Below are 11,119 nucleotides of genomic sequence, written 5' to 3'. Positions count from 1 at the left end.
AACTGCTGCTGTTGCCTACAAAACTATAGTGACTACATTTTAAATACAAGCTTGTCTATTTATTTGTTTGTGCTTATTTCTTCCTTTCTTATTTTAGTGAGGGGGTTCTCCCATGCGTCCACCATAATTGTTTTTAATAGGGATTCTGCGGGTCTTCTGCCCAAGTTATGGAGGACAAGCAGGAAATCCTTTGGAGAATCTCACTCCCTATATACTTACTGGCACATGTATAATTTTGAGGACAAGTCTGTTTTTCAACACCATAAAAGCAGAAGAGATGAGTGAAGTCTGGAGTTAACTGACATCTGATTTCCCTGCAAGCTTTGAAATCTCTTTGAATGTTTTGCCTTCGGACTTTCATGGAGGCTTCAAGTTACCTAGCAAAGCTTGCTCTGATGTACTAAAATGCTGACATAAATCAGTTATGAGTTGACTCCTTCTGAAGTGCTAGGCATCAAACCCATGCTGAGAAGGTCAGCATTGTACAAGGTCAACCTTCGACTTCAGCACCTGAAATATGAGGAAGAGTTTCTTTCACACAGAACTCTGGACCTCACTAGGTTGTGGTGGTGGGGGAAGTAATGGGTAATGCGATGCATGCAATTGAACTGCTAAAACATAAGAGAGACTTAAAGTAATATCTATGTTCTACAATCGTAAATTTTCTTGAAGCTAAGCTGGATCTAATGCTTTCTTTTAATACTCAGTAAATTGAGATCAGGGCTCCCAGGGTATTATATTGAGGTACTATATCTTGTCTGAAAGCCCTATAGTCAATCTTTGTTTAATGCTATATCTTGAATGAAATGTCCAAAAACACATTTGAAAGCCTTTTACAAGGCATTTCCTCCTTTAAGATCTTTAATAGACAACGGTCATTATTAACCTAGAGGGAATTTTGAAACTTTCACTAAGCAAAAAAATCACCCACTTAAACTTTTCTTCACCCCAGCTTTCCTTAAAACTCTTCTGCCCTTTTTCTACTCGCCCCATCAAAACGCCAACTCCCTCCTGCCGGGTTAATGATCGGCTGGTCCCTTATGTCTCGAATAGAATCCTACAGGAAAGGTCCAAAATCCGATGCAGTTTCTTTGTGAGAGAACAGTGCTTTAAAATCCCATATTAGCATTTCTTTTGTTCCAACCGTGCTGAAACCCTGAGTTCCCAGCTGTTTATTTGAAAGGGGAATTTTAAATGGCCTGAAAAAGTTTTGAGTTTTGTTACAAACAATAAAATAATTCCTGTAGACTTCAGAAAGACACACATTAGAAAAAGAATAGATGCGATAGGCACTGATACTAGTAAAACATGGTTTATGGATTGAACTTTGAAGGTTTGTCAAGAAAAGTCACTGCCTAACTTTCAAGTGAGCATGTGTACGTGCAGCTTAATGTCTTAATGCTTATTCAAGTGTTGAAGAGAACTGGCAGATGTCAGAGTAAATGGGAGTCTGTCAATAGCTAAATTACTGCCTTTCACAGGGTGATTTTCACGGTCTGTCAGGTGGGATTTGTACGCACGTCACGCAGATTGCCTAACAAAAAGGGGGAACAGCAACCCCAGCACAAAAACTTTGTAGTCGCACAGAAATATTATTGCTTAAATTGCGGTTTATGTAATTTGCTTGAAAAAGTACTGTTGTTGCTTTATTTCAAATTCATGTTGGGCAGACTGGCTGAGCATTACTCAAAAGGAATGTAGCATTGCTACATGTGGCATTTGAGAGGGCATATGACATCAGCAAAAGCAGGGCCAATGCTGGAGGGGGAGAAGCTGTGGAGATTTTCTCCTCTGAGCTCACAATCATAAAGTGTTATTGGCCCGGAATTTGCAGTGGGTAATAACAGCAAACAGTGTTCGCTGTTATTACCCCTTTGAAACTGACCACAACTTCAGGATTTAGTGCATGCACATCCTAATATGGAAATCCTGAAGTTGCAGTCAGTCATTCACTGCTCTGACTCTGGCTGTGCTCTGCCCCTCCCCCCACCCACAGCTGGCAATCGGTGTAATTGGGGAAATCAGCGAAACTGATGAAAATGTTGGCTTTTCTGCGGTAATATTGCTGTTAAATGCCCCATTAAAAGTTAGGCCCTTTTGGATTAGGTGTAACTAGGGGTTTAACAGCATATTGACTGGTAAACAAAGTTTCTGGCTCTGAAAAACTAATTTTAATTTTGTGGAGTGTCAGATTTATCCATTTTAATAAACATTACAATTTTAAAGAAACTTAAAAATAAAAATTAAAGTTTGTTCATATTTACTTCAGGCTTACTTTTTCTCCATGTGAGAGCCCCAATCTTTGTTTTGCTCTCTATAACATTTTTAAAACATTGGAATAAAAGGAGCTTCTTCACTTCCTGGTTCCCGGTCTGTGAAAATTCTACATTGTGATTGGCTGCTTAGACAGCTTGTTGACGTCACAGCAGCTGGCATTAGGGATTCCCCATTAACTTTCACTGATTTCAACTGCACATCGGAAAAGCCAAACGTCTCGCCACAGAGATCGCAGGATCTTTGTGGGAAGCTTACTTCGGGGCCAGTGGCGAACGCCTTTGCTTCTCCGCTGACCGCAAGTTATGAGCCTTTGTGTTTGGACTTATATTTAATCCAGTTTCAGTACAGCAATGTTCATGTGCGTCTCTCCTGCTTTGGGGAATCAACCTCTATAGGTGCTCTGGTTCTCAGCTTTTGTATCCATGTTTTGGTGGGTGTACGATGCCACTGCTTCCTTGAACCTGGGCTTCTTTGCGCTATGGAGGGCAATCCATGGAGGGAGTCCAGTGCGGTTGCACTCCTATGGTATGAAGGCATCTACAGACATCACACATAGTAATTAATCATTTGAATGTTTAATAGCTATAGGTTACATTAGATGTAGTAATTAATAATTACCGTGTAGTGTCTATAGGTTACAATACACATAGCAATCAATATTGCTCGCCTGGCCTGAAATGAAATGAAGACGCAAATTTATCCCTTCATGAAAATTAGGCCTGATCTTTCTTGCTGGCATCCCATCCTCCTGCTCCTATAAATTGCAATTTGCTCAAAACTCATCTGCCTTAATGCTGTCCTGCACTAAGTCCCACCCATTACTGCTGTCCTGCACTAAGTCCCACCCATTACTGCTGTCCTGCACTAAGTCCCACCCATTACCCCTGTCCCCACTGAACTACACTGGCTCGCTAACCACTAATGCATTGAGTTTAAAATTCTCCCCCTTATCTTCCAATCCCTCCATGGCCTCATCCCACCTTATCTCTGCAAACTCCTCCAGCCTCATATCTCATCCCACACTCTTTGATCATCTGACTTTTGAGCATCCCCTTAGCTTCACCCCATTATTGGTGGCAAAGCCTTTGGCTGCCTCAGCTCTACTCTCTGAAACTCCCTCCCTACACCCGTCATCTTTAAAAACCTTGTCAAATCCGATCTTTTTGACCAAGTATTAGGTCACCTCTCTTAATGCTCCTTTTACTAGGTGTCCACTCCTTTATCTATTTTATTGATATTTTTGTCCTTCCTCTAAACTTTCTTCAAGTGTTTTCTACATTAAAGGAGCTATATAAATCCTAAGTTGTTCCTGTTGATTTTTGCAAAAAATTGTTTCCCATATATATATACATATATAAATCTCATTCGTGCAAAGTAAGAAAAATACAGAGTCACTGAACAGTGCTTAATTCTCAATATTCTTTGGACTTTTTAAAAAAGTTTTTTTATTGTACAGACAAGCTACAGCAGCACTCAAAATGATTACAGCTGTATAAATATTATAACCTCCAGGAGCCATTGAATGCAGGAGCTGTTGTGCTCCTACTTTGCATAAATGCTTACATCCTTTAGGAGGCTGGCTTCTGCTTACTAAAGGGCCACTCACTTCATTTGATCGTTTGCGTGTCATTCAAGTGGGTGGAAGCCTGGAGCAGGCACATGTGCATTGAGCAAAAACAACAGGAGTCGCAGTCTGCTGTGCTCAGTGAAGACTGGTTGTGGCTATTTGCGAAGCAGAAAGTGAAAGCTCTGCTGTAAACTGGTGGTCTGAATTACTAGAAGCCAGGAGAAAATCAATGCCTGTCGTGGAACGGGCTGTGCCTGCATGAAATTAAACATTGGTTCCCTGCCCCCTTTACTTGGAGATTTGAAATTCAATTTCTGTGACATTCTTCGTTGGTTATAGCTATACATTTCCTGAAGGTACGTTTCCTTTTCTTTCTAAGATTCACTGAAATACGTTGCAAGTAATCTCCGTTAACCTGATTTTTCTGTTTTATGTGTGTGTATTAAGGCTGATGGGTGGATCTGGTAAATAATTAAAATGATTGCTTTGCTTTGTGCAGTGTAGGTGTACAGAAAGGAAAGCTAAGCAACACAGGGCAGGATGCACATAAGATTGATTGAGAGCTTCTTGTCCGATGGTTGTATTATGGCAGATCAGACACAAGGGCATTCTCCAGACAGATTGCCCAGCAACAGTTGTTTCTTCTAATGCGCACACCAAAAAAGAGTCAACATGTGTTTTGTTCGCACCCCCCCCCAACCCCCCCCCCGCCCCGATGTGTAATATTTACTGTTTTGTTTTGGAGTGACATAATATGTTTTACAACTTCAAGATGTGTGTTTGTTTAAATGGCAGCAGAATGAGTTCAGAACAAATAGTGGGGAAAAAAAACCTCTGAACAGCAGGTGCTTAAAATAAATATCCTTGTAACAGAAAATAATCAAAATTAATTCAAAAACACAACAGATGCCGGGTCTTGATTAACTATGGATTGTAAACACTGTAGTACATAAAGCAAGTGTGGTTTATGATTTTCTGCATAACATATTTATTTCTCTATTCTTTTGCATCAGCTTGGTTCAGTTGGTAGCACTTTTGCCTCTAACTCAGAAGGCTGTGGGTTCAAACCAGGATTTAATCTAGGCTAGCACTCCAATGCAGCACTAAGGGAGGGTTGCATTGTCAGAGGTGCTGTCCTTTGGATCAGGCGTTAAACTGAAACCTTGCCTGTTCAGTGGACATTAAAGAACCTACTGCACTATTTGAAGAAGAGCAGGAAGTTTTCTTGGTATACTGGCCAACATTTTTTACTTAACCACCACCCAAAAACAGATTAACTGCTCATTCATCTCATTTCTTTCTAGGATAGTGCTGTGTGTAAAATAGTTGCCACATTTGGCTGCATAACAACAGCAACTGCACTTTCAAAGTAATTCATTGTATGTGAAACATTTTGGAATGTGTCCGAGAAATGTGATCAGATGCTAAGTAAATGCAAGTATTCCTTTCGTCTGTTGAATGAACAAAATACAGTACAACAAATGCCGAGAGCAGTATTTTAAGAGTTAATAAACATGAGTAAAGCACTGTGGTAGCAATTTACACTACTCTGGTGTATTACAAACAACAGGTATATTACGCCTTGTGCATTAGTTTGTCAATAATAACCACCCTTCTCGTCATTAAAAATATGTGTGACATAACTCAGGAGATGCAAGTGTAAACCACGCATAGTGGAAATTTACACAAGATATGAACTGGAACAGCAACATTTCTTATTGGTAATAAAAACTTAATTTGAACGGTAAACTTGAATACCTAACGTTCCGAGTGAATGTTAAAGCCTGTATATTTTTGACATATAATTAAAGAAGGGTGGAAGCATGCCATGGCTGCAACATTCTCCAGGGTTCTACTAATTGTATAGGCAGCTCAAGTTTTGTGTCTGTAGTTTGTGGTACTCCCATGCAACTTTACCAATATCATTGAGTTCAATTATATTCAAGCATTGTGTAATAGACAACTGGAAAAGAGTGAAATGCAATAACATAATTGAGATCTTCAGATATATGTTATAAATTGTAAGAAGTTGTAAGTCCTCTGTATCTTTCCATGATGTTCCTTCCTTTAACTCTCTCTTATATATTTTTAAATTAATATGACCGCCCTTTATATTTGTGATAATGTAAACATCTCCATGATTTAATAATGTGAAGTACCTTGGGATGTTTTCCTACGTTAAAGGCACTATCAAATGCAAGTTGTGGTTGTTGCTAATAGTCTCCGAGACCATGAATCAAATAATTTTTGATGTATATGCTATAGTAAGTGGCATCAGTGAATGCATATTAAGAGGAATTAAAAAAGATGCTGATAGCAGATCTCAAGGCTAGTGGAACACGTAATGTTTTCTGATCCATTCTGCATGCAGGTTTCTGGCAGCAGGCCACAGGGTGAAAAAAAAAACCTTGTTTTATTCTAAGGAAACCTCATCCGTCACAGAGACAGGTAAAACTAATCGATCACATAGGAAAGTACAGCACTGGAAAAGACTCTGCAGTCCATCTGGCTGGTCCAAAAATAAATACCTCAAGTATCTATCCAATTCTCCCTTAATTTTTTCCATACCATTGGTCTTTACTGCCTCCCTGGGCAGTCCATTCAGCATGTTCACCATCATTTGTGTAAGGTAGTTAAATCTAAACTGTCTGTGCATCTTTCCTCTGCTAAGTTTCAGCCTGTGAGCCCTGGTTCTAGAGTTTGTGACATTCCTGAATATATTTTCAGGGTTCAATTTATCTGTTCCGGTAAGTGCTTTGACTATTTGAATAATATCTCCCCTGAGCTTTCTTTTCTCCATAGTAAACAATCCCAGGCTCTTCAACCTCTCCTCATAGCTCAGATGCTTTAGGCTACTTATCAGAGGGGTTGCACTTTTCTGTATTGCCTGCAATGTATGAATATCCTTGGTGTAGTACAGTGTTGTACACCGTATTCCAGCTGTGACCATACCAGTGATTTGTACAGACTCATTGTCACCTCTGGGATTTGCCTTATATCCTTTTGGCTTACATGCCAAAATCCAGTTAGCTTTCCTCACTGATGCTGCACACTGTACTGTTGATTTCAATTAATTATCTTACAGTACCTCCCCAACATCCAATTCCTTGGGCCCTGTAGCTTAAAACAATTTAGTTTATATTCCCACTGTTTACATCCACACCCTAGTCTCATTAACTAGCTTTGTATGCATTAAATGCTATTTGCCCTTCGTCAACATACCTTCCCTATCTATCCAGATCTCTTTGGTTTGCACAGAGAATACAGGTTAATACTGAGAGATCCATTGCAGATGATGTTGAGAGCTACTTATTTTTACAGTTATTGCCATTGATTCACATACTATTTTTGTTTTCTCACTGATTTGCCACCTATTTATTAAATATTTACTTGTGCATGCACCTTTCCCTGGATGACAGAGCATGCTTGGACCTATGCCAAGTTTTAGCTAACGCCATTGTGTAATTGGCTGCCAAGAAGTGTGCTAGAATAACCGGGATGACTCATTGGATGACTCCAGTGTTCCCTCTCTCCTTGATGAGAAGCTTGATGATTTAATAAAATGACCAAGACTAGTGAAGCTACTTTGTTGGGAATGAAGGGCAAAAGCCCATGTCCTACACTTCCTTAATTAAGTTGGGATTCAGTATGTGTTTCTGAACCCTTTCTTATTCTCCTGCTAAAGAATGCAAGGAAGTATTATTGGAGGCAGGGCTATCCTAGCTTCCCAGAGCAAATCAAAAAGCCCGATCAAAATAAAATTAATTAACAATACCGTTGGCCCTATAGCTTTTCTTATCTTTTTGTTCTTGTGGAGCTAAACCTGGCCTTCACTTGGCAACTGACCCCAGTGCCATCACCTGACTCTGTCCCTGTCTCAGCTCATATGCTGCTGAAACCCTCACCCATGCCTTTGTTACCTCTAGACTTGACTATTCCAACAACTCCTGGCTGACCTCCCACATTCTATCCTACGTAAACTTGAGGTCATCTAAAACTCTGCTGCCCGTGTCCTAACTCGCACCAAGTCTCATTCACCCATCTCCCCTGTGCTCGCTGACCTACATTGGCTCCTGGTTAAGCAACGTCTCGATTTAAAAATTCTCATCCTTGTTTTCAAATCCCTCCATGGCCTCGCCACTCCCTATCTCTGTAATCTCCTCCTCTAATTCTGGCCTCTTGAGCATCCCTGATTTTAATCGCTCAACCGCTGGTGGCCGTGCCTTCAGCTGCCAAGGCCCTAAGCTCCAGAATTCCCTCCCTAAATCTCTCTACCTCTCTTTCCTCTTTTAAGATGTTCCTTAAAACCTACCTCTTTGACCAAGCTTTTGGTCATCTGCCCTAATTTCTCCTTATGTGGCTCAGTGGCTTTGTTTTATAATACTCGTGTGAGGCGCCTTGGGACATTTTACTGCGTTACAGGTGCTATATAAATACAAGTTGTTGTTGGCATGGCTGAAGTCAGGAACTGACTATATGGGGAAATTGTAGGCTTACACCTGACGACATGTTGCAGTATTCCTCATGAAAGACTTTGGTTGGAATTGTAGCCATTGACAAAATGTTAGTAAGTAATAGTGCCTGAAGCAATGCATAGGTTTCTGTTTCATTATATAATAGGTAATTTGGCATTGTGAAATAAGACCTCAGCTGTAGTTCTGTTAACATATCATTCGGCAATAATGAACAGGATGGCACTTGTATGTCGAGGGGCGTTGTTGATCAGAGGGTACCACTCCAGTCATTGTTTTGCTACAAGGCACACCCTAGTGCTAAAAGAAGCGCCCGTATAGAATAAAACTCCTTTTTATTTATTATTATAGCAATTGTATGTTGGTGAGAATCAATTACAGTTACCAATTTAGAACTTAATTTAAACTGAGAATGACAGTTGGCCACACCAGCTGTAGATAGAATTTTTATGCAGAAAGGTACAGAGGCATGATTAACATTTTCAGTGAATGCACTAGGGGTTTCACAAACATTTATATTGATCTCAGAAAGATTTTAACTTTTGATATTCATTGTTTATCTCAACAAATGTTTAGCCATATTTGGCCTGTTGTTCTTGATGTACCTAATAGTTTGGCTAGAGGGAGGTGTCTACATTGTTACAAAACATGATTTTTCTCATTAATTCAAGGCGTGCAGCACATGTAGAAGTTGATAATTAAAGATGGTGGTAGACCAGTAGCTCTACTCTTTTTGGCGCATTCTTGTTTCGCTGTGTAAATGAATAAGCGCACTTACCTTATGATAATGGACCACGAGAGGTGCTGCCTTATAGCACAGTGATGCCAACTTTAATGCACAGCTGTGGGGTTATGATGATCCATGGTCACTTTGGCTGGTGACCTGATCTATTGTTTTGTCACAAGCTGCTTGCCTTCAGAGACAGAACTGGGAAGCAGGGTTCTGCCTCAGTCAGTGGAGTAACTGATGCTGGTACTCGTCCAAGTTTTAGATATAACGCTCAGTCTTAAATGATGTTTAAGAAATGAATAAAATAGGATTACAAGTCTGTGCATAATTGGTGTGAGATTTTTTTCATTCAATATTGTTTACAATCAGTATCAATCCGAACAAAAATAATCCCAGGTAACAGCTTCTTGGCTACAGATATGTCACAGGCTCTTGCTTAATGCATTCATGGGAACAGAACAAATAACAAGCTGTTGGTTTACTGGGCTACACAGACATAAAATGCTCTTAGCTGCACCCAAATTGCTAGGTCCTGGCAAGCAACTTACAGACTAACGAGAGTAATACTTAAAAATAACACAGATGGGAAACCACATTTTCTGAAGGAAACTTTGCAGTAAAAAATATTTGTTGTGATCCCTCCCATCCTCATACCAATAATTTAAAACATCACATGCTTCATCTTCAAGGCAGCCCTGGATAGCTGTTTTATTTGCACTTTCTAATTATATTTGTGTGTTTTCTGTTTCATTTTGCTACCCACTAATGCCTTCTGTAAGGGTGGCATGAATGATTAAACCCCAATTGATCATCTTTCAGATTACAGATGGGCGAGCTCATTTTTTTAATAGATTTCTTTGGTTTCCAACTGGAGTGTTAATTAGCTCTGTGTAGTCATGTACTGTTGCAAAATAGATTGGACATTGTTAATTAAATAAAACTTGCCTCCTGCTTTAGGATGCTGGAATACAAATTGAACAAAAGCTGAACAAACTATTTTGCTATTTTTACTATTTTTCATAGACTTGTTTTAAAAAAAAATAGAGCTCTACATTCTCATTATATTGAAGACTTCATTATGGGGCAAAGTTAGTACAGTATAGATTTCATACTCTTAGATCCAATCCTATCTAGAGGTACTTTTATATTTGATAATAAAGCAGCATAGTGGTTCACCTGCTATTGACCATACTCTCTGGTATAAAGACAGGTCCTTACATAAATTGGGTAGCTTTGCATACCTACAATTACAGGGGTCTCACAAACTGCTGCTTAGTTTCCATTTACCTGCAGGCGGGTGGACCTTGATTAGAAGTGGCAGCTGCAACGAAGGTAAATAAGGGAGAGAAATGTATGAAAGCCACGGTCTTCACTTGAGCACTGCTATCTCAGGACCCTTAATATAAAAGTGACTTAGGATTCTCTACTCTGAAGAGGCACAAGAACTGTTTCATGGAGCTGAGGATTGTTTTGACGTACTTTTGTGCAGATCTATTGAATTTGCTGTTGCCCAAGCTTCACATATGGTGTGGAAATGCCTCAAATATGAAACTCGATACTTTTGGGAGTCCAGTTCATCTGAAAGATGAGAAACAATTGTCTGTTGATTTGTGGAACTGTATTATCCTAAAACTTGCTTAACTTGAGTGTTTTCCTCTCTGGAGGACCATAACGACTCATATTATGTCCGTGTATAATTGAGACACGGACTGCAGGAGTTGATTATAACAAGTCTTTACTGAATGGAGACAACCTGGAAACTGAAACTACAGAAGCCTGCTAGGGCCTTTTATACAGGGGTGGTCACTGCCGGTACTGCAGTCTGAGACCAGTTATTCCTTTAAAGGTACATGCACAACAATTCCTCCCCTTTTAGATAAACAGTACATAACATTCATTTAACAACTAAATAATAACTAATTACAATTACAATTACGGTTGCTAGATACATTGGTTGAAGTTAAGCAATTATAAGTTCAGTCTTTGAGGAGGCTTCCTGATTCTGTCTGGATAACGCCTCTTTGGGATATCAGGTTCTTCTGGCAAGGTTGCGTCGGGATCAATGTCGTTGTT

General features: G+C 39.7%; 1 protein-coding gene across 1 annotated transcript in view; it reads left to right on the top strand.

Moving 5' to 3' along the window:
- Window positions 1-3,950: 3,950 nt before the first annotated feature.
- rasgef1ba (RasGEF domain family, member 1Ba) overlaps window positions 3,951-11,119 on the top strand; it is a 141,501-nt gene continuing 134,332 nt past the window's right edge. The window contains exon 1 of the mRNA XM_085963437.1: window positions 3,951-4,200. The gene's annotated coding sequence lies outside the window, so the exon portion shown is untranslated. The remainder of the gene's footprint in view (window positions 4,201-11,119) is intronic.

This window comes from Somniosus microcephalus, chromosome 2 (genome assembly GCF_052327205.1).
Source record: "Somniosus microcephalus isolate GS21.2 chromosome 2, FLI_Smic_1.0, whole genome shotgun sequence".
Taxonomy (NCBI): Eukaryota; Metazoa; Chordata; class Chondrichthyes; order Squaliformes; family Somniosidae; genus Somniosus; species Somniosus microcephalus.
This window is presented reverse-complemented; position numbering and strand designations above follow the sequence as displayed.